Genomic DNA, 21886 nt, shown 5'->3' on the forward strand with positions numbered 1-21886 from the left:
GGGGAAGCACTACAGTACTGTCTAGTGGCTACTTCTACCTTGTGATGCTAGGGGAAGCACTACAATACTGTCTGAAACACTTCCTCTTCTCTGGAAGAGCAGAACCACCCGGTCAACACCTAACATCCGCTAACTTTCTCACCTTGTGATCACGGACCAAGATAAACATCGCCTGCTCATAGTTTCACTTCACCTCCACCTTGTCACACATGGTGTGTCACTGGGCCTCTCGCAGGGGAGACCTACTGCTCAATGGCCTGCAAACCTCACTCATGCAAATATCTGTGTTAAAAGTTCACCAGGCATAGGCCTAACTTTAATTTTGACATGCTGCTGCCAACTGCCTCTCCAGAAATGTAGCTATGATTCATATTTCAAATCATAATATTTTTGTTTGTTTGCAGTTAACACCCTCTACTGTAAATGTTGATAGTGCCTCCAGGGCCTAAGGCCTAGGGCCTGTCCTTTTCCCATCAACCATACTCTAAATGGCTCAACTTTCACCTAAAGATAGAATTAACTAAGGATTATGCAAGGGATCCTGCTTGTGCCACTGCTCACCAAAAATGTAGGTTTTGAGAATGTGCCTAACAGTTGCAAAATCATAGTTAAATGCCAAAACCAATAGCATCAGCCACTTTAAAGGGATAATCTGCAGTTGCTACATCATTTTTTGATTAATAAATGAATGAAATATTATGTACCCATTGATTCTTGAAGAATGTAACTTATAAAAGCCTCATAAGCTTACAGTGAGGGAAAAAGTATTTGATCCCCTGCTGATTTTGTACGTTTGCCCACTGACAAAGAAATGATCAGTCTATAATTTTAATGGTAGATTTATTTGAACAGTGAGAGACAGAATAACAACAGAAAAATCCAGAAAAACTCATGTCAAAAATGTTATAAATTGATTTGCATTTTAACCTCTCTGGGGTATGTGGGACGCTAGCGTCCCACCTGCGGGACACACTATTCAACAGCTAGTGAAATAGTAGGGCGGCAAATTCAAAACAACAAAAATCTCATAATTCAAATTTCTGAAACATACAACTATTATATCCCATTTTAAAGATACACTTCTCGTTAATCCAACCACATTCTCCGATTTCAAAAAGGCTTTACAGCGAAAGAATAACATTAGATTATGTTAGGACAGCGCCTAGACAAGAAAAACCACACAGCCATTTTCCAAGCAAGGAGAGGCGTCACAAAAACCAGAAATACAGCTAAAATTAGTCACTAACCTTTGATCTTCATCAGATGGCACTCATAGGACTTCATGTTACACAATACATGTATGTTTTGCTCGATAAAGTTCATATTTATATCCAAAAACCCCATTTTACATTGGCGTGTAATGTTCAGAAATGTTTTGCCTCCCAAAACTTCCGGTGAACGAGCACATCAATTTACAGAAATACTCATCATAAATGTTGATAAAATATTCAACAGTTATTCAAAGAATTATAGATACACTTCTCCTTAATGCAACCGCTGTGTCAGATTTCAAAAAAGCTTTAGGGCTAAAGCAAATTTTGCAATAATCTGAGTACAGCGCTCAGATCAAACAAGCCATACAGATACCCGCCATTTTGGAGTCAACAGAAATGACAAAAATGACCTTATAAATATTCACTTACCTTTGATGTCTTCATCTTCATCGGAATGCACTCCCAGGAATCCAAGTTCCAGAATAAATGTTTGTTTTTTGTTCGATAAAGTCCATAATTTATGTCCAAATACCTCCTTTTTGTTAACGCGTTTAGTCCACTACTCCAAATGCAGGAAGCGTGCGCAAAATGTCACAACGAAAAGTCAAAAAAAGTTTTATATTTACGTTTGTAGAAAGATGTTAAACGATGTATAGCATCAATCTTTAGGATGTTTTTATCATAAATCTTCAGTAATATTCCAACCAGACAATTCCAATGTCTTCAAAAAAGAAAAGGAACACAGCTAACTCTCACGTGAGCACTTGCCACTGAACTCATGTCATTCTCTCCGTCATCTGACTCCAGGACCTCTTATTCTCTCCCCATTCACAGTAGAACCATGAAACAACGTTCTAAAGACTGTTGACATCTAGTGGAAGCCTTAGGAAGTGCAAAATGAACCCTAAGTCACTGTAGAGGCAATGATTTGAAACACGACAAACCTCATATTTCCACACTTCCTGGTTGGATTTTTCTCAGGTTTTTGCCTGCCATATGAGTTCTGTTATACTCACAGACATCATTCAAACAGTTTTAGAAACTTCAGTGTTTTCTATCCAAATCTACTAATAATATGCATATCCTACCTTCTGAGCCTGAGTAGCAGGCAGTTTACTACGGGCACACCTTTCATCCGGACGTCAAAATACTGCCCCCTACCCTAGAGAAGTTAATGAGGGAAATAAGTATTTGACCCCTCTGCAAAACATGACTTAGTACTTGGTGGCAAAACCCTTGTTGGCAATCACAGAGGTCAGACGTTTCTTGTAGTTGGCCACCAGGTTTGCACACATCTCAGGAGGGATTTTGTCACACTCCTCTTTGCAGATCTTCTCCAAGTCATTAAGGTTTCGAGGCTGACGTTTGGCAACTTGAACCTTCAGCTCCCTCCACAGATTTACTTTGGGATTAAGGTCTGGAGACTGGCTAGGCCACTCGAGGACCTTAATGTGCTTCTTCTCGAGCCACTCCTCTGTTGCCTTGGCCGTGTGTTTTGGGTCATTGTCATGCTGGAATACCCATCCATGACCCATTTTCAATGCCCTGGCTGAGGGAAGGAGGTTCTCACCCAAGATTTGACGGTACATGGCCCCGTCCATCGTCCCTTTGATGCGGTGAAGTTGTCCTGTCCCCTTAGCAGAAAAACACCCCCAAAGCATAATGTTTCCACCTCCATGTTTGACGGTGGGGAAGGTGTTCTTGGGGGGCATAGGCAGCATTCCTCCTCCTCCAAACACGGCGAGTTGAGTTGATGCCAAAGAGCTCCATTTTGGTCTCATCTGACCACAACACTTTCACCCAGTTGTCCTCTGAATCATTCAGATGTTCATTGGCAAACTTCAGACGGGCATGTATATGTGCTTTCTTGAGCAGGGGGACCTTGCGGGCACTGCAGGATTTCAGTCCTTCACGGCATAGTGTGTTACCAATTGTTTTCTTGGTGACTATGGTCCCAGCTGCCTTGAGATCATTAAGATCCTCCCGTGTAGTTCTGGGCTGATTCCTCACCGTTCTCATGATCATTGCAACTCCACGAGGTGAGATCTTGCATGGAGCCCCAGGCCGAGGGAGATTGACAGTTATTTTGTGTTTCTTCCATTTGTGAATAATCGCACCAACTGTTGTCACACAGCAAAAAAATCAGTGTTGAATTAACTCCCACAGAGTTGATTTCAACACTTTTTGAGGGTTTATATAGGTCCACACTCTCCAGAGTTAAATTAACACTTTCAAAATAGTTAAACATATAACACTCTGCCAGAGTTACTTTTTTAACTCGCAAAACAGAGTTAAAGTAACACTAAGGGATTAGACAACTAACACTGCTCCGAGTTAAATTTTTAAAACTATTTGTGTAGTGTTAATTTCACTCCCTAAAGTGTCAATTATCTACACTGAAAAGATGTTAAAATGAATTGTTAATTTATTCAATATTATTTATTAATTAATTTAATATATACTTATATTAATAAGAATTAATTACAATAAACAATCATTGTCAAAAACATTTATTTGTGCCTTTTCTCTGTTGCAGTCAGTTGAATTAAAACATTGTGAGTGAAGGTATAATGTACATACTTTCATCTGAAACATTGTATGAGCTTTGAATATCAAACGGTTTATGAAATTTAAGCTCAGACATTTTTAGTAGACATCTTTCCATACTTCTTAATACTCTGAATGCATGATGATGGTCATCAAAATTCTCTGTAAATAGCTTGTTTGTCAAAAAAAAATGTTGATCTTCAACCAAAAGTACATCACTTATTTGACAAAAGACTGGCATGTCTTCTTCCATTGCACTGCAAATAACTAGTTCAGCTTTATACTCTACACCATCAACTTCAAACCAACTAGTTGAGAACATCTTTTGACAAGATCGTTTCAAGCATTTCATTGTTGACGATATTCTCATCTCTGAAGAGAAGATTTAATTGGCCCATACTCATTTTGTTTGAGGGTTAAGGTTTCCCAGTGATAAGCAATGGCCATCTGATGCTTTTTAGCAAGTGATTTGGTTATGTTTTTGAAATGTTTAAAACAATCTTTAAACAGCTTGTGTTTGGCCTCAATATATACGTGGTGTATGAGGTTTAAGGGGCCAATTTTCCTTATAGAAGATGGGTAATGGATCATAAAATGATGCTTAGGTATCAAGTTTCTATGTGGATACAAGTGCTTAAATAGTTTGTGGTGGTCAACAATCAAATACTTTAAATATATTGTCATACCTAGAGTGAGAGAAGGTGAAAAAACTGTTGATTATTTGAAGTAACAACAGTAACATTCCAGTTTTTGTTTCCTGCAGGAATAATGTCACCAAACAACAGTGGTATGTTTTTCACAAGACATAATGTCTGAATAGAATTCAAACCAATGCCATTGCCAACACTCTCCAGGACGATTTTTTTCGGTCCAAAAAACCATAATCAAAACCATAAATCCTGGAAAGCAAGTCCTGTTCTGACAAAGTGTTATGTGAGATAACCAAAAAGCAATTTGATCTCATACTGAACCACACCCTCAAGAAGATCATGCATGATATCAAATGAATGGAAATACTTCAATGAATTAAGTGTAGATCTTTTTTTCAAACCATAAAGTGACTTCAATTGTGGGTTTTCCTGGAGAGACTGGCAATGCATTTCAAACATATCTTTTCCACGAAGGATCACCTTAGGATCATCCTCACTGTATACCGTTTGGCAATCATTCTTCTAAATCAAACAAAGGCGACAGAAATGATGGCTACTGAATGACTCATTAAAACCAAGAATTGTGTGCATCCCTAGATTATCTTCAGTGATCTGACAGATTGTACCATATACCTGCTCATCTGAAAATGGAAGGCTTAGCCCTTGGCTTTCTAGTTTTTTCAAATCATTTATCAACGGTTCTAGTATAACATCAAAACCATACTTGTGCAGATCTTGTGTGTGAAAGTGTTACCAAATGAATGTTCATCAAAACTGAATTAAATTTTGGGGGAAAGTTTCTTACAACAAAATAAAGAGAGCCAATTTTGTGCATTCCACGTTTGGAGCCAAGGGGATTGGCTCTTTCAAAATCATCATAGTATAGTTGGATTTGTAATGCATGTCTATTAGCTGTAAACAAAGGGTGGGTTTTAAAATAACTACCATCAAAAAAGTCAGTATAAGTGTCAGGCTCTGATCTACACTCTTTCTTTAGCAAAACACAAATGTCTGGATTTCTGCACATGAACTTCAATGTTTCTAAAATCGGCACATATATAAAAGTATCCTTCACAGGTACTTGATCATAAGTACCGGATTTCTGATTTCGCCTGTTGTCATATCTCACTCCCAGTGTTATTTCTACTGGCTCGACAACTCCCCATTTTTGGTGGTAGTATTTGTTTTGTTTCCATTCTGTATTTAGATTTGTGAACGGGTTTTCATAATCTTCAAAAGATTCATTTATCACATATGTTGGGGTCAGTTATAGGTAAAGCAGAAAGAGCTGTATGCTTTGCTAGTGAGCGAATCTCACTTGTTAGTTCTTCCAAATCTCCTACAATTGAGGATACCAAACTGTTGGAAATCCCACTCCCCTGTAATTTGGCCACGATGGATGCACACATTTCTTTAGTTGGATCTTTAGTAAGTCCTGAATCATTGCTCTCAGAATAAACACTGGAAGAGCTACATTGATTTTGTGGATTAAATGTGTCCTTCAAAGCATGTGCCTGAGATGAAGTTGCAACTGGCTCACTAGATGAACATGCAACAGTTGAAGTTTGAGCAATTTGCTGAACATTACTATGAACACTATTAAGGTGCTTCCGAAAACCTGTATGTTAGGAACTGATGCCTACAGCCTTGCTGAGAACAAAACAATTTGAACTTGGGTCCAGGATAGTAACTAGAGGTCGACTGATTATGATTTTTCAACGCCGATACCGATTATTGGAGGATCTATATGCAGGAAATTCTATTTTAATAATGGGCATGGTAAGAATTGACTACCAAAGTGCGAGTCATAATTCCCATGACACCTTCTAGCAAAATCTGAAAAGCGGTTCCTTCATTTATTCCATAAGATATTTTTAGATTAACTTAAAGTAAGGTCTGTGTTTGGTTTAGGCTTACACCACCTTGCCAATTTTATAACTGTGTAGATATCCATAGGATATAACTCTGATCAATATAAGCGAAGATAAGAAATTTTGTTGAGTGGATTTATGAAAATATGTTGACAAATGTTACCTAGTGAGATTTACACGGGTATCAAAACGCCGAGGCGGTTTAAGCACAAAACACAGACCTTATTTGAAGTAGATCAAGACATTCTCTATGGAAGACATGAACGGTAAAATAACGAAGGAACCCCTTTCAAGTTCAGCCGTAAGTTATTACAGGAATTATGACGCGTCGACTATTTCTCTCTAAACCATATACCTTTGACTATTACGAGCCTGCTGCTGCCTACCACCGCTTAGTCAGACTGCTCTATCAAATCATAGACTTAACTATAAAATAATATGGTCAAATCCGGAAACTATCTCGAAAACATTCTTTCAGTGACATATGGAACCGTTCCGTATTTTATCTAATGGGTGGCATCCATAAGTCTAAATATTCCTGTTACATCGCACAACCTACAATGTTATTTCATAGTTCCGTAAAATTCTGGCAAATTAGTTCGCAACAAGCCAGATTCTGCGTGCAACGAACGCAAGAGAAGTGACACAATTTCACCTGGTTAATATTGCCTGCTAACCTGGATTTCTTTTAGCTAAATATGCAGGTTTAAAAATATATACTTCTGTGTATTGATTTTAAGAAAGGCATTGATGTTTATGGTTAGGTACAGTCGTGCAACGATTGTGCTTTTTTTCCGCAAATGCGCTTTTGTTAAATCATCCCCCGTTTGGCGAAGTCTGCTGTCTTTGTTAGGAAGAAATAGTCTTCACAGTTCACAACAAGCCAGGCGGCCCAAACTGCTGCATATACCCTGACTCTGTTTGCAAGAGAAGTGACACATTTTCCCTAGTTAAAAGAAATTCATGTTAGCAGGCAATATTAACTAAATATGCAGGTTTAAAAATATATACTTGTGTATTGATTTTAAGAAAGATATTGATGTTTATGGTTAGGTACACGTCGGAGCAAAGACAGTCCTTTTTTGCGAATGCGCACCACATCGATTATATGCAAAGCAGGACAGGCTAGATAAACTAGTAATAGCATCAACCATGTGTAGTTAACTAGTGTTTATGATTGATTGTTTTTTATAAGATAAGTTTAATGCTAGCTAGCAACTTATCTTGGCAACGTAAAGCAGGTGGTTAGAGCGTTGGGCTAGTTAACGTAAGGTTGCATCCCCAAGCTGACAAGGTAAAAATCTGTCATTCTGCCCCTGAACAAGGCACTTAACCCACCGTTCTTAGGCCGTCATTGAAAATAAGAATGTGTTCTTTAACTGACTTGCCTAGTTAAATAAAGGTTTGAATTTTTTTTTTTACAAAAAATTGGCAAATCGTTGCCCAAAAATACCGATTACCGATTTGTTATGAAAACTTGAAATCGGCCCTAATTAATCGGTCGACCTCTAATAGTAACCATGTTCAACTCTTAAATGTGAAATCAACTGTTGACTGCTGGGATAATATTTCTGACACATGAAACAGGTCAACATTGTTATAGCTTCTTACTCAGAGTGAGAGTGCTACAGGCTGGTTAAGCAGTCTCACTCTCAAGTCTTTAACTCTGGGTGACTCCTTCATTTTCCCCACATCAATGTTATACACTGTTGTCTGCAGGAATGTGTAAAAATTCACAAGTGCCACATCGTAAGACAAATTAAACACAAAATGTGCTTTGAAAAGTTCATCACATGCCCCGAGGGAGCGGTTTGCCTTGCATGGGATGAGACGCTTATCCATTGATGTAGAAGCTCTCAATCTTGCTCTTCTGACGCCCAACAGCGAGGAGGTACGGCTGCCGACCCTGCTGGTTGTGGAGATGCTCCTCCAAACTGCAGCATGACTAGGGTTGAGATCAGAAAACTGAAAATTAGACAAGAATAATGTGCAGCCACAGAGAGAACTACATTATAGAAGTGATTATTCAAACATCTTTTCATTGACTAGTGCAAGATGGGAATGAAGACTTAATTACAATTCCATCCACTTTTTAACAACCCTCATTTATATATGTGGCTAAGAAGGTGACGTGACAAATTATTATAATCACCTTAATAATATAATTACCTTATGAAAGACAACAAGTCTCTCAACTGCATCACATGCACTAATTTTTGGAGACTTCAGTCCCCCTGGAGGCGGTGGAAGGAGATGTAAACAGCAACAACAGGGAAGCCATTTCTTGGTCGTAGGCTGAGGACAAAGAGTCACAAGAATTAACTGAACTCTTCAAATGTAATACTTTTAAAGTTTGAATGAGAACAGGGGGGCATTATGAGAACGTTTTAAACCGTCATCCATCTATTAGTCACATTTATCCCAAAAATCAGATCAACGTTCAGAGATGCACAGAATAAACAAATGAAATATTATTGCAGTTATATTTTAACTGCAATTATAGCAAATTTATTAAAATAAAATAAAAAAAAAACAACTCACTTGTTGCCTCATCAAGATCACTTCCTGGGGGACTTTCTGCTGACTGCACCAAGCGACGCAACTCTGGTGTTGAGGTGAGCCGCTTAGCCTCTTATGACATTTGGCTTGAAGAACAAATCCCATTTCTGAAGAAGCCTGGAGGATGTGTCGCCATCAAATAGGAGAGTGAAGTCTTGGTCCACCTTTTAAGAAAGAAGATATTAAACTACTACTACTACAGGAAATGCTTTCAAATTTCAAGCCATTCTAAACATCTCATCCCAAACTTACCAATCCTTTTGTATCCAGGAATCTTGGGAAGCTGGAGAGGATATCAACACTTCTGCCTGGGTCATTAACGAGCTTCTGACGGTGCTGAAAGGTCTCTCTCATCTTCTGGAAAATCAGGGAATTATCTGTGGTATGGTTGAGCAAAGACATGGCCTCTTGGCAAGCATCACCATCAAGCTGCCTTTCAACATTAACAGTCCTTTGGAAATTTGGGCCCCCTGGAGAAAAGTCAATTGGGCTATTTGGTGGCAGTGCAGATCCTCGACGAATCTTCCTCTGGACTGTTTTCAGACGCCAAGAAATGTATCCTGTGCTGCTTGCAGCATCATAGAAGTGTTCCTGAAATGAGAAAAAGAAAAGAAATGCGTTGTCATACCAGGCTCATGAGAAATCTCACGGAATTCAAATATCAATGTCGTCCACACAGTTTTGTGTCACAACATGACATGAAAGAGTTAACAATAATAATGCCTATTACATAGCCCTTCTTGGAGTATGGATCCTTGAGGGAAGGGAACAACATCACTATCCCACGTTCATAATCTTCTCTGATTGCTTTAGTGGGGCGGTGCCTGAGAGATATTAAATTAGTACATTTTATGCAATGGCCATGCAGTTATTTGGCACAAATAAAAACAATGTGAAACAAACATACCCATGATTGTCAATCATGTGAGCCACCAGGATGTTAACCATTTTTCTTCTTGCAGCATCTGTTAGGGTTTCTGTTGTTTGGTACTCCTGTAGTACTTCGTCACCCCCAGACTTGCCTCTTAGCACAGCTTCAATCAACTAAAAAAACAAGAACATTAGAATACAAAGCATGGTGATAAATAGCTTTTCTAGAGACTCAGAGTGAAAAAATGTGAAAGCATTAAGAAACCTGTTCAGCAGACACAGCATCACGTGTATCCTCAATTCTTTGTCTCTTGCTAGGGACATCTAGGATTATAGTTGATGCACTTGAGCAGAAGCTTGAGTCAGACGTCTCAGAAGCAGAAGACGAGGAGAAATCAGAATTCTAAAGGAATAGAAAAAATGCAAATAATTATATTATATAAGGTGTAAAGCTCTTTATTATTCCTGCCTTGATATCTCACCCTGATCTGAGAATACTGTCAGCACCACATTGCCTTGTCCAACGAGGTCGCCGAATATTTCTGCATCAACTTTTGCATCAGGTGGCAGGCAAAATCTCTCGATGACTAGAAAAGATAGGAAGGTCAAATTGAATGTGCCTTTGAAGTCAGCACTGTTTCTTGCCTCACAGGCAATAACTGTTCACGTTAAATACATACATCCACCACTGTATAATCCTTAAATAGACCTAGAGCATTTTCCCTCACATAACCCATTTCCTCTTAAGTCCAAATTGAAAAATTGATGATTGGCTTTTTTTGACTTTTGGTGTATATTAATACTTTACACTCTATGAAGCACACATTACAGAACTGAAAATGATTAGCAATTTAACCCCATTTACCGTATAAAAGAGTCTGATAAAGGCATGTAAAGAAATCAGAATCGACAACATTAAGGAGCTTGCACAATGAGCTTTTAAAAGAACATGGGTGTGGTTTAAAACCTTTTTCCTAAGCCATGCTAACCGTTTTCATGGAATTGCATAAAGTCAAACCGTCCTTCATCCTCATCCAGCTTCACATATTTCTGCTGTTGGCTGTACTTCACCTGGACCAGCATTTTGACTGAGACATGCAAGGAAGTTTGACAAAGTAAATAAACATTTAAAGGAAGAACGGTAAAGATTAAAGCTAAGTCGACAGTGTTACACCATTTTTGGTGACCCATCAGATTCTGTGACCTGCACTGTTGGAAAAAGTACTAATTTTCAGAAAATCGCGCTGTGACTGAGATATTAAAATGCTGCTTATGGATTGACTCATCAGTATTTAATGATGCACTTAAATGTTTAATAAATGTTTATCAGTCACAGCCCAATTTTCTGCTAATTTTGTACTTTAGCTTTAACTTAGTAATTTCAGTACAATTAACTGGTAATACTTATATACTTTTACTTAAGTAAATGATCTGAGTACTTTTTCCAACACTGCAGGTCATAGAATCTGATGGGTCACCAAATACAGTGGTACGCTGGTCACACAGACAACTAAACATGTGAAACACCGTTTGCATGTTGGGACATGTTGTTTGCGGCCCCTTTGATGTTCAAAGTGAAGGGGGGTAAAAAGACGTTAGCTCCAGCCTCAAACAAGATTTTATACAGTAAAAAAACATAACGCTTTGTTTTTCCTTTATTAAATCATCATTGATAAAGTTGGAGCCGGTTTAAGTAACAAACTGTTAGCTAGCTTACCATACACTTCTAGCTAGCTAATCACCAGGACAAATTTGCTGCTCAGACCTGGCAACAAACAGGGTTTTGTTAGGCATATATTCTCTGTAGATGTTTCATTGTTCATACTGAAATTATCAGCATCAATTTATAATTGTTTCAGTAAGTTTGAGTTAATTGCATTTACCGTGTTGTACTGCATAGGAGGGAGAAAATGGCGCCGACTTGTCTCCAACCGAAGAAGTGAAATGCATGGGCGGAGCTTAATTACATAATTACATCTCTGCGGAGTTGGGTTAACACTGGCCGGATCAACTCTGTCAAATAACTCCAAAACTGAACACCATTTAAATCAGAATGTGTTAACCTCTTACATCTAGACGTTCCGCTAGCGGAACACCTGCTCCAATATCCAATGATAGGCGTGGCGCGAATTACAAATTCCTCAAAAAACCCAAAACTTCAATTTTTCAAACATATGACTATTTTACACCATTTTAAAGACAAGACTCTCCTTTATCTAATCACACTGTCCGATTTCAAAAAGGCTTTACAGAGAAAGCAAAACATTAGATTATGTCAGCAGAGTACCCAGCCAGAAATAATCAGACACCCATTTTTCAAGCTAGCATATAATGTCACAAAAAACAAAACCACCGCTAAATGCAGCACTAACCTTTGATCTTCATCAGATGACACGCCTAGGACATTATGTTATACAATACATGCATGTTTTGTTCAATCAAGGTCATATTTATATCAAAAACCAGCTTTTTACATTAGCATGTGACGTTCAGAACTAGCATACCCCCCGCAAACTTCCGGTGAATTTACTAAATTACTCACGATAAACGTTCACAAAAAACATAATTATTTTAAGAATTATAGACACAGAACTCCTTTGTGCAATCGAGGTGTCCGATTTTTAAAATAGCTTTTCGGCGAAAGCACATTTTGCAATATTCTGAGTAGATCGCCCAGTCATCACGGCTAGCTATTTTGACACCCACCAAGTTTGACCCTCACCAAACTCCGATTTACTATTAGAAAAGTTTGATTACCTTTGGTGTTCTTCGTCAGAATGCACTCCCAGGACTGCTACTTCAATAACAAATGTTGGTTTGGTTCAAAATAATCCATAGTTATATCCAAATAGCGGCGTTTTGTTCGTGCGTTCAAGACACTATCCAAGGGTGACGAAGGGTTACTCGCCCGACGCGTTTCATGACAAAAATTCTAAATATTCCATTACCGTACTTCGAAGCATGTCAACCGCTGTTTAAAATAAAGTTTTATGCCATTTTTCTCATAAAGCGATATTCCGCCCGGGAGTGGTGGTTTTCGTTCAAAGAGAGAAAGTAAACATGGAGTCGGCTCGTGCACGAGCCTCAGTCTCATAGTACTCTGACCGGCCACTATCCAAACGCGCTAATGTTTTTCAGCCAGGGCCAGCAAAGCCACGATTCAGCTTTTTGCCGACTTCTGAGAGCCCATGGGAGCCGTAGGAAGTGTCACGTAACAGCAGAGATCCCCTGTTTTGGATAGAGATAATCAAGAAGGCCAAGAAATGGTCAGACAGGGTACTTCCTGTACAGAATCTTCTCGGGTTTTGGCCTGCCAAATGAGTTCTGATATACTCACAGACACCATTCAAACAGTTTTAGAAACTTTGGAGTGTTTTCTATCCAAAGCTAATAATTATATGCATATTCTAGTTTCTGGGCAGGAGTAATAATCAGATTAAATCGGGTACGTTTTTTTATCCGGCCGTGTAAATACTGCCCCCTATCCATAACAGGTTAAAATTACACTCTGGGAGTGAAAATCAACTCGGAAATGTTTAACCCTGAAATTTCAACACATTTTTGCTGTGCACCTTCTCACCAAGCTGCTTGGCGACGGTCTTGTAGCCCATTCCAGCCTTGTGTAGGTCTACAATCTTGTCCCTGACATCCTTGGAGAGCTCTTTGGTCTTGGCCATGGTGGAGAGTTTGGAATCTGATTGATTGCTTCTGTGGACAGGTGTCTTTTATACAGGTAACAAACTGAGATTAGGAGCACTCCCTTTTAAGAGTGTGCTGCTAATCTCAGCTCGTTACCTGTATAAAAGACACCTGGGAGCCAGAAATCTTTCTGATTGAGAGGGGGTCAAATACTTATTTCCCTCATTAAAATGCAAATCAATTTCTAACATTTTTTACATGCGTTTTTCTGGATTTGTTGTTGTTATTCTGTCTCTCACTGTTCAAATAAACCTACCATTAAAATTATAGACTGATCATTTCTTTGTCAGTGGGCAAACGTACAAAATCAGCAGGAGCTCATACTTTTTCCCCTCACTGTAGTTGAACTGTCGTACCCCATCAGATCCCCAAATATATATATATATATATATATATATATAGGCGTAAAACAAGCTTATATATATATATATAAGCTTGTTTTACGCCAATGTTTGTAAACAAAGTAAAACACTATATAGTTGTAACTATAATGTTGATATCACAGATGGCCAGTCCTTGCATCCATATCTCTGTCTATGAATTTGAGAGCGGTTACGTTTTTTTAGCCCCATCCCGCATCTTTTTACCGAAAACACTTTGTTTCAACTGCTGATTGTCACTGTAAGGCAAACCTGGCCTTTAGACTAGTTGAGTATCTGGAGCATCAGCATTTGTGGGTTCAATTAGAGCCTCAAAATGGCCAGAAACAAAGTACTTTCTTCTGAAACTCGTCAGTCTATTCTTGTTCTGAGAATTGAAGGCTATTCCATGCGAGAAATGACCAAGAAACTGAAGATCTCGTACAACGCTATGTACCACTCCCTTCACAGAACAGCGCAAACTGTCTCTAACCAGAATAGAAAGATTGGGAGGTCCCAGTAAACAACTGAGAAAGAGGACAAGTACATTAGTGTCTAGTTTGAGAAACAGACACCTCACAAGTCCTCAACTGGCAGCTTCATTAAATAGTACCCACAATACACCAGTCTCAATGTCAAACGTGAAGAGGCGACTCCGGGATGAAGCTGCCAGTTGAGGACTTGGTGTCTCAAACTAGACACTCTAATGTACTTGTCCTCTTGCTCAGTTGTGTACCGAATATCTACCTATGTAGATATTCCATTTAAAAATCAGCCGTTTCCAGCTACAACAGTCAATTACAATATTAGCAATGTCTACACTGTATTTCTGATCAATTTGATGTTATTTTAATGGACAAGAAATGTGCTTTTCTTTCAAAAACAAGGACATTTCTAAATGACCCCAATCTTTTGAACGGTAGTGTAAATTGTCATGGTAAGCTTCATTACATTGCAGGCTTCTAGGCTCTGTTGTTCAGTACACAGAGACTATTGTTATGACAACCATGTTTATTTGAACAGTGGTTTGTTTTTGTGCAGTGGGTGTGTGCATACATGCTCTTCCATGATTCTCTATGTAATACTAAAGTGAAAAGGCCTCTTTTTTAAAAACATTTTTAGGTAGATGGAGCCAATGACTTGAGTGTTGTAAAGTGTTTAAAAGCGGTGATATGCCACAGAGACAGAACTAGCAGCAGAGAGGAGATCCATTAGCAATACCTCTGAAACACTATAAGCATTGCTAAAGGTGTGTGTGTGTGTGTGTGTGTGTGGTGGTGGCGGTCCTCCATGCCATGTATTAATGGAAATCCTAAGAGCCTGTTCTGTTTCGCTGACTCAGCAACATAAATATCCTGGAATGGCACCTGGGAATGTTGGAACCGGACTGAGACTTTAGTATTCCCCCATCAGCACACAGGGAGTCAAGGAAAGTCAGCTTGAGTGTCCTGTTCTAGATGGCTGGCTGAGCACACAGCCACTGACAATTCATCACATGGTCTCTGATAGGCTGAGGGAGAGTGATGGAAAGGAGGAGGAGAAACACTGGAAGTGATGGGCAGGATGACTTGGGTACACTGACAGAATGTGAGTGTAGCAATGTGTGCTACTGACTAACAGTGCATTTTCCACCAGACGCATGTCTGCAGGAGAATTTTGGGGGTGACCTTAATTAACAATATGCAAACAATGTGTGAGTTTAGCTTTTCTCTGCTTCAGATGTACGATGACAAGGGCGTGTTGCACATGCCCATAAGGCCACTAATGCCATCATACTGTGGGCCTATGGCTGACAGCCCTGACTATTATGTTGCTTTCACAGGAGGTTGGTGGCACCTTAATTGGGGAGGACGGGCTCGTGGTAATGACTGGAGCGGAATGGGTGGAATGCTACCAAATACATCAAACACATGGTTTGCGGAATGGGTGGAATGCTACCAAATACATCAAACACATGGTTTGCAGGTGTTTGATGCCATTCCATTAGCTCCGTTCTCCGCTCAGCAGCCTGTTGTGGTTCCTGTTTACTCTGTCGGTCTTCATAATTTTCCCGTCTAGGGGAAATGACCTCCCGTAAAATCTAACTAGCTAGTAGACTACTCTCTCCCTTTCTGACAGCTGTAGAGGCAAATCCGTTCAACCTCCTCCCATGCCTGTTACCTACACATGCATTTGCAGCATGTGTTTTTAATTTACAATGAAAAATACATCAAGATAACAAGCTAAAATGAAGTTAGCTAGCTGATGATATTTCTCTTAGCTATACAGTATGTCAGGTTGGCTCGCTAGCTAGCACCTCATTAGCCTAAACACAGTGGCCTGATGTAGCCAGCTAGCTACTAGGCAACAATCTGTTAGCTGTCTGAAAAGCGCCTAAGAAAACACATCGCACCGAAGTATGGTTTGCTGTTTGTCTGCCACAAATGTTTACTTGCTGACTACACAGTGTGTTTAAGGGACCACCTGCCTGGGTGTCTGACTGCTTCCATTTTTGTCCGTTTGTAAATTATAGCCGCCACTTTGCTCAGAGGTGCTAAGTACTCTCGGCCGGCAAACACTTGCATTGTGTCCGTGCCTTAAGGCAGACTCCTTCCCTCAGCTCTGCTTGGTAATATCACCTTTTCCAGATGCAGGATGTCCTGCACCCTGGCTTTGTACTCAGTGCAATAAACCAGCATTCTTATCTCCGCTATATAGCCAAGTTAATGTTATTCATTGTGTATTTATTCCTAGTTTTTTTTTTATGGGGGGTGGGTCAGCTTTAATATTGCAGATTGTGGCTTTATTCCTTCTGTTACTATTTTTCCTCTATTTCTCTTGTTTCTCTCTGCATTGTTGGGAAGGGCCCCGAAGTAAGCATTTCACTGTTAGTCGACACCTGTTTACGAAGCATGTGACAAATACAATTTAGATTTTACTCTATCCACCCCAATCACTGCCCAAAGCTGATAGCATATCTCAACCTTGTGGCAGAGGAATCACTCTGCCAGGGTGTGTACCTGAATCTGTCTGTTATGGTAACTGCAGTCTATTGTGAAACATTATTATTAAAGGTCATTTTAGGTTACTGTAAGTTTGTTGTGGTGTTATCATTTAATTTATTTATAACAGTAAAGGGGGTTTGTATGGAGGGGAAATGTTACTACTGGGCCCAGTTACTCCATTTCCACTGAAGACTTACCCTGGTGTTTTACTAAAAGCCTCAGACTTTTGTGTTTCCACCTCCAGATTACCGTGGTGTTTAACCAAAAAACAGCCTGGCTCCTGGGACTCACTGGGCCATGGCCTCAGTGGACCTGCTCTGACTTTGGGCCAGGAAGCCCAAGCTTTGTGAACACAATTTCCCTAGTATAACATCAGGATGTCTGCATTAGTGTAACACTGGTGTTGCAGTCAAAAAGCAGCACCACCGGAATCCACATGGGTGATGTGCCACTGCCTACGTACCACGTTACGATTGACTCGTATATCGAATTCATTTGAGTTTGTTTTAAGCGCGATCTTGCAAATGTCTGTATCGCAAGATCAAATATTATAGTTTTCTTCACGTTTTTAGATATGCTTATGTCCGCTTGTTCACGTTGCCTTTTTGGTCTTGTCTCCTTCACTCCTTCTGCTGTGACTGTGTGCCTTCCCATTTACACACCTAGCCCCTCCCCCTCCCCCTGCCACTCACAACAACAAAGATGAAAGATCCTCTGACAACAAGGCTATTTGCTTTTGAGGTCCTCCACCGGTTATTTGCGTTTGAGGTTTTGTCAAACAGAATCAGTCATATGGACACTGAAACGCATTGAGACACTTTTACTATAATAGACGACAACTCCTCAAATTGCTTGAAAAGCAGACCCTACTAAAACGGCGTGTCAATTGATTCTGATTCTGGAAAATGAATGCTCAGTTTGTCTCACGCGGGTACCGCTAGCAGCATTTTAGCTATAGACTGTTATACCATCTGCCTAGTCAGTTTTTTTATCCTCATGCATATTTATAAAACACAATTTATATAAGGAATTGGCAACACGTTCTCATTCTCTGAAATAAGTTGGGCCACTTTATTTCAACATCTGAACAAAGTGGACAGGCTAGTATGCTGTTCAAACAGTTGGAGATAGACAGAAGGGTATGTTCATAACAAATCAACTGTTTTACCTTGTTAAACAGATCCAAGTTGGCAAGACTTTAAATATCAAGATAAGCTGGCTACTCACTGACACGTGGGCTTGTGTTGAGAGATTGTTTGAGACCTAATTATCTATAATGCCTACTACAAAAAGTTGGTCCTTATTAGTGAATGTACATTATGCGTGGTTCTGGTTAAATTAGTAACAAGTGCATTTTCATAGTCACTGATCTGGCTTTCAAGTCTATTGCAAAAAAAAAAAAGTTTAAACAATTTTGATAAAATAATTACATTATTTGTGAGTTTTTGGTTGTTGTGGAAGGCCAGCTTGCGACCAAAATCAGGCACCCGGCCCGCCACAAGGAGTTGCTAGAGCGCGATGATACAAGGAAATCCAAATCATGGGTCTCCAGGTCACGGAGACCGGCTCTGACACACAGCCTGGGATAGAACCCGGGTCTGTAGTGACGCCACAAGCACTGCAATGCAGTGCCTTAGACCACGGGAGGCCTCTATACAAAGTTTACAAAACATTATGAACACCTCTTCTTTCCATGACACAGACTGACCAGGTGAATCCAGGTGAAAGCTATATGATCCCTTATTGATGTCACTTGTTTCTTCCATGTGTAACTCTGTGTTGTATGTGTCGAACTGCTTTGCTTTATCTTGGCCAGGTCGCAGTTGCAAATGAGAACTTATTCTCAACTACCCTACCTGGTTAAATAAATAAAATTAAATCCACTTCAATCAGTGTAGATGAAGGGGAGGAGACAGGTTAAAGAATACTTTTTAAGCCTTGAGACAATTGAGACATGGATTGTGTGTGTGTGTGTGTGCCATTCAGAGGGTGAATGGGTAAAGAAAACATTTTAAGTGCCTTTTGAATGGGGTATGGTAGTAGGTGCCAGGCGTTTGTGTTAAGAACTGCAACAGTGCTGGGTTTTTCATGCTCAACATTTTCCCCTGTGTATCAAGGATGTCCTTTGGGTGGTGGACCACTAAGCGAACTTGACACAACTGTGGGAAGCATTGGAGTCAACATGGGCCAGCGTCCCTGTGGAATGCTTTCGACACCTTGTAGACTCCATACCCTGACAAATTGAGGCGGTTCTGAGGGCGAGGGGGGGGACTCAATATTAGGTGTTCTTACTGTTTTGTACACTCAGTGTATATTGTGAATCGCCCATGTGTTTGAAAAAAATCAAGATATGATTTTTAGTCCATATTACCCAGCCCTAGACTAATTGCATTGCGAACACAGATGTGGGAACACTGGCCAGGCCACGCATGTAGCAACAGACAGGTACTGTCAAATATTCCACCTTCGACCGATTGTTGGTTTCACAAGCTCTTATTGCACAGATTAACCCATTCAACATATACTACGTGTACTTACACACACAAAATGCATGAGGACTACATTCTGTGAGACGGACGGACCTACCTGTGCTACATGCTGAAGTTCACAGAGCCAAACCTTGAAGTTTTTATGAACTCCTCTCTTCTGTCCCAGTTTACAGTCCACCACTGAGGAGGTCCTCTGAGTGCATGTAGAAAACACACACCACCACCTGGCTGCTACTGAAACAATACGTTCCAATATCCACACTAGCTTACTACTTGAAATTAAGGAATGTATTGTACATGCATTGAAAGTGGTATTGATAATCTACCACTAGCCATCCCCTCACTTTTTATGCTGCCTGCACATCACTTAATGTAGCACAAAGTAGGTCTAAATGAATAAACAGCAGTGCGATAAAGTTGAAAATGTAAATTCCTTCCCTGACCGCTGCTCACGTCTGTTTAGACAGAACTTGAGTGGCGTTTTAAACGAATGACAGAGTACATGTAATATGAAAGGCTGGCTGGCTGCCTGCATTCCTGCAGCTCTGTGTTTGACTGGTCAACGTGTTTTTGACACCAGAACGTTTTCTTTTTAAAGTGGTCAGGAATGAAGGACAGCTGGTCTACTGAACGCAACCCACTGTCTCATGACTCCCATCTTCTCACGAGAAAGGGAGAGCGAGACTGGGATGGTGTAAGAGGAGATGGGGAAAGAGGGTGAAGGGGAGAGCGTGCAGAAGAGACGATGAGTAGGCTATTTCCTTCCCATCTGTGTGTTTGGTTTTGGGAGCTGCCTGCCTGCAGGCCTGCCTGCCCTATAGTTGTTGTTTGTATTGTGACTGGGCTTACCGGGCTCTTGGTTTTGTTCCCCGGGATAAAGAGTCTGAGGCTTTTTATTATTCTCTCGGACTGACGCAGCATTCGACCACAAACTCTCTCTTCCTTCTTTACTTTGGGAATAATGTCTCTTTCAGTGACTCGTCTCATGCTGTGACATAAAGTGAATTCTGTGTGAAGACGACTGTCTGGACAGAGAAGCTCAAATGATGGTTAACAGAGTGATTTGTAGAGGTTACATAAGAAGGCTTTTGTCATTCTGCTAAGACGAGCAGCACTGACGTCTTAGCTGAAGTCTGAAGAGAAATCATACTGTGTTCGGGAATAATCGCAAGAGCGTTGTGCCAAGAAAGTTTTTGCCTATTAGTGAGGCAGCCTGGAACAAGGCCAGTCCCTTCTGGGTCATGATCCCTCAAGGCCAGGATTAAGGCTCGCACACGTTACACTAATGTGGATCCAGCGTTCGTTCGTCTGCCGATCGTTCAGCGCGCTTTTGTTTTAGGGACCACCCGCTTTAGATGTCTGTCTGCCGTCATTTTTCATGTGACTCTACAGTACATGTGAAATCTGTGCACGCTCAATTTGCAAATTACATGCAGAGGTGAAGTACTCCCAGCCAGCAAACGCTGTTGGTGTGTCTGAGCCCTTAGACTGGAGGTACCTAAACCACTGTGTCAACAATAACTGTGTCATGAAGTAACAGTTTGGCATTGAGCTCATCTTTTTCTTTACGACAGACTGACAGTAAAGTAGTGATGGGGGGGGGGGAAATCGATAGTTGCATATCACAATACTTTTTGGTTGAATTTATTTGCACCAAAGAAAATAAGTGATAAACAACAATACAGATAAAAACAAATATATAAACTGTGTAGGTGTGGTTGGAAGGGCCTTATAATGTAAAACCCACACCACACAAAACTATATACAAAACATAAGTACAAAAATAGAAAAGGTTTGTTAAAACCGATAACAAAACCCACTAATCATAAATTGTATTTTTTATTTTACTGTTATTTTACCAGATAAGTTGACTGAGAACACATTCTCATTTACAGCAACGACCTGGGAAATTTTGTAAGTCGCTCTGGATAAGAGCGTCTGCTAAATGACTTAAATGTAAATGAAATAGTTTCAGGGGAGAGGAGGGGGATGAATGAGCCAATTGTAAGCTGGGAATGATTAGGTGGGCGTGATGGTATGAGGGCCAGATTGGGAATTTAGCCAGGACACCGGGGTTAACACCCCTACTCTTACGATAAGTGCAATGGGATCTTTAATGACCTCAGAGAGTCAGGACACCCGTTTAACGTCCCATCCGAAAGACGGCACCCTACAATGTACAAATGAACTGATCAGCAATCACAAAACATTAAACTGTGTGTGTGTGTGTGTGAGAGATTTGGGTTATATGGAGGAGATTACTGAGTAATTTGGTTCATCCCCAGTCTTGCCTTGAAGTTATTGAGGGATGATGATGTTTTGGCAATGTTAAGACAAGAATTCCAGAGTATGGTACTAGAGGTCGACTTATTATGATTTTTCAACGCCGATACCGATTATTGGAGGACCAAAAATAGCCGATACCGATTAATCGGCCGATTTTGACTTTTTTAAAATATTATTTGTATTTAATATAGATATTATATCTTATTTATTTATTTATATATATATATATATATATATATATATATATATAAGTACAAAAATAGAATACTTTTTGGTTGAATTTTATATATATTTTTTTTTGAATTATATATTTATATATTTATTTATTTATTTTACATTTTAAAAAAATAATCATTTT

General features: G+C 39.8%; 1 protein-coding gene and 1 pseudogene across 14 annotated transcripts in view; one reads left to right on the plus strand and one right to left on the minus strand.

The window, feature by feature from the left end:
• LOC106609364 (myotubularin-related protein 5) overlaps positions 1–21886 on the plus strand; it is a 90091-nt gene that overhangs the window by 12800 nt on the left and 55405 nt on the right. The window lies entirely within an intron of this gene.
• Positions 8117–10794, minus strand: LOC145879975 (uncharacterized; annotated as a pseudogene). Its single transcript, XR_014392845.1, has 7 exons — positions 10701–10794; positions 9749–9875; positions 9572–9665; positions 9094–9432; positions 8824–9005; positions 8507–8577; positions 8117–8227 (listed from the first exon to the last, which is right to left on the minus strand). The product of XR_014392845.1 is annotated as an uncharacterized LOC145879975 (transcript).

Source organism: Salmo salar, chromosome 07, assembly GCF_965601325.2.
Source record: "Salmo salar chromosome 07, fSalSal1, whole genome shotgun sequence".
Taxonomy (NCBI): domain Eukaryota; kingdom Metazoa; phylum Chordata; class Actinopteri; order Salmoniformes; family Salmonidae; genus Salmo; species Salmo salar.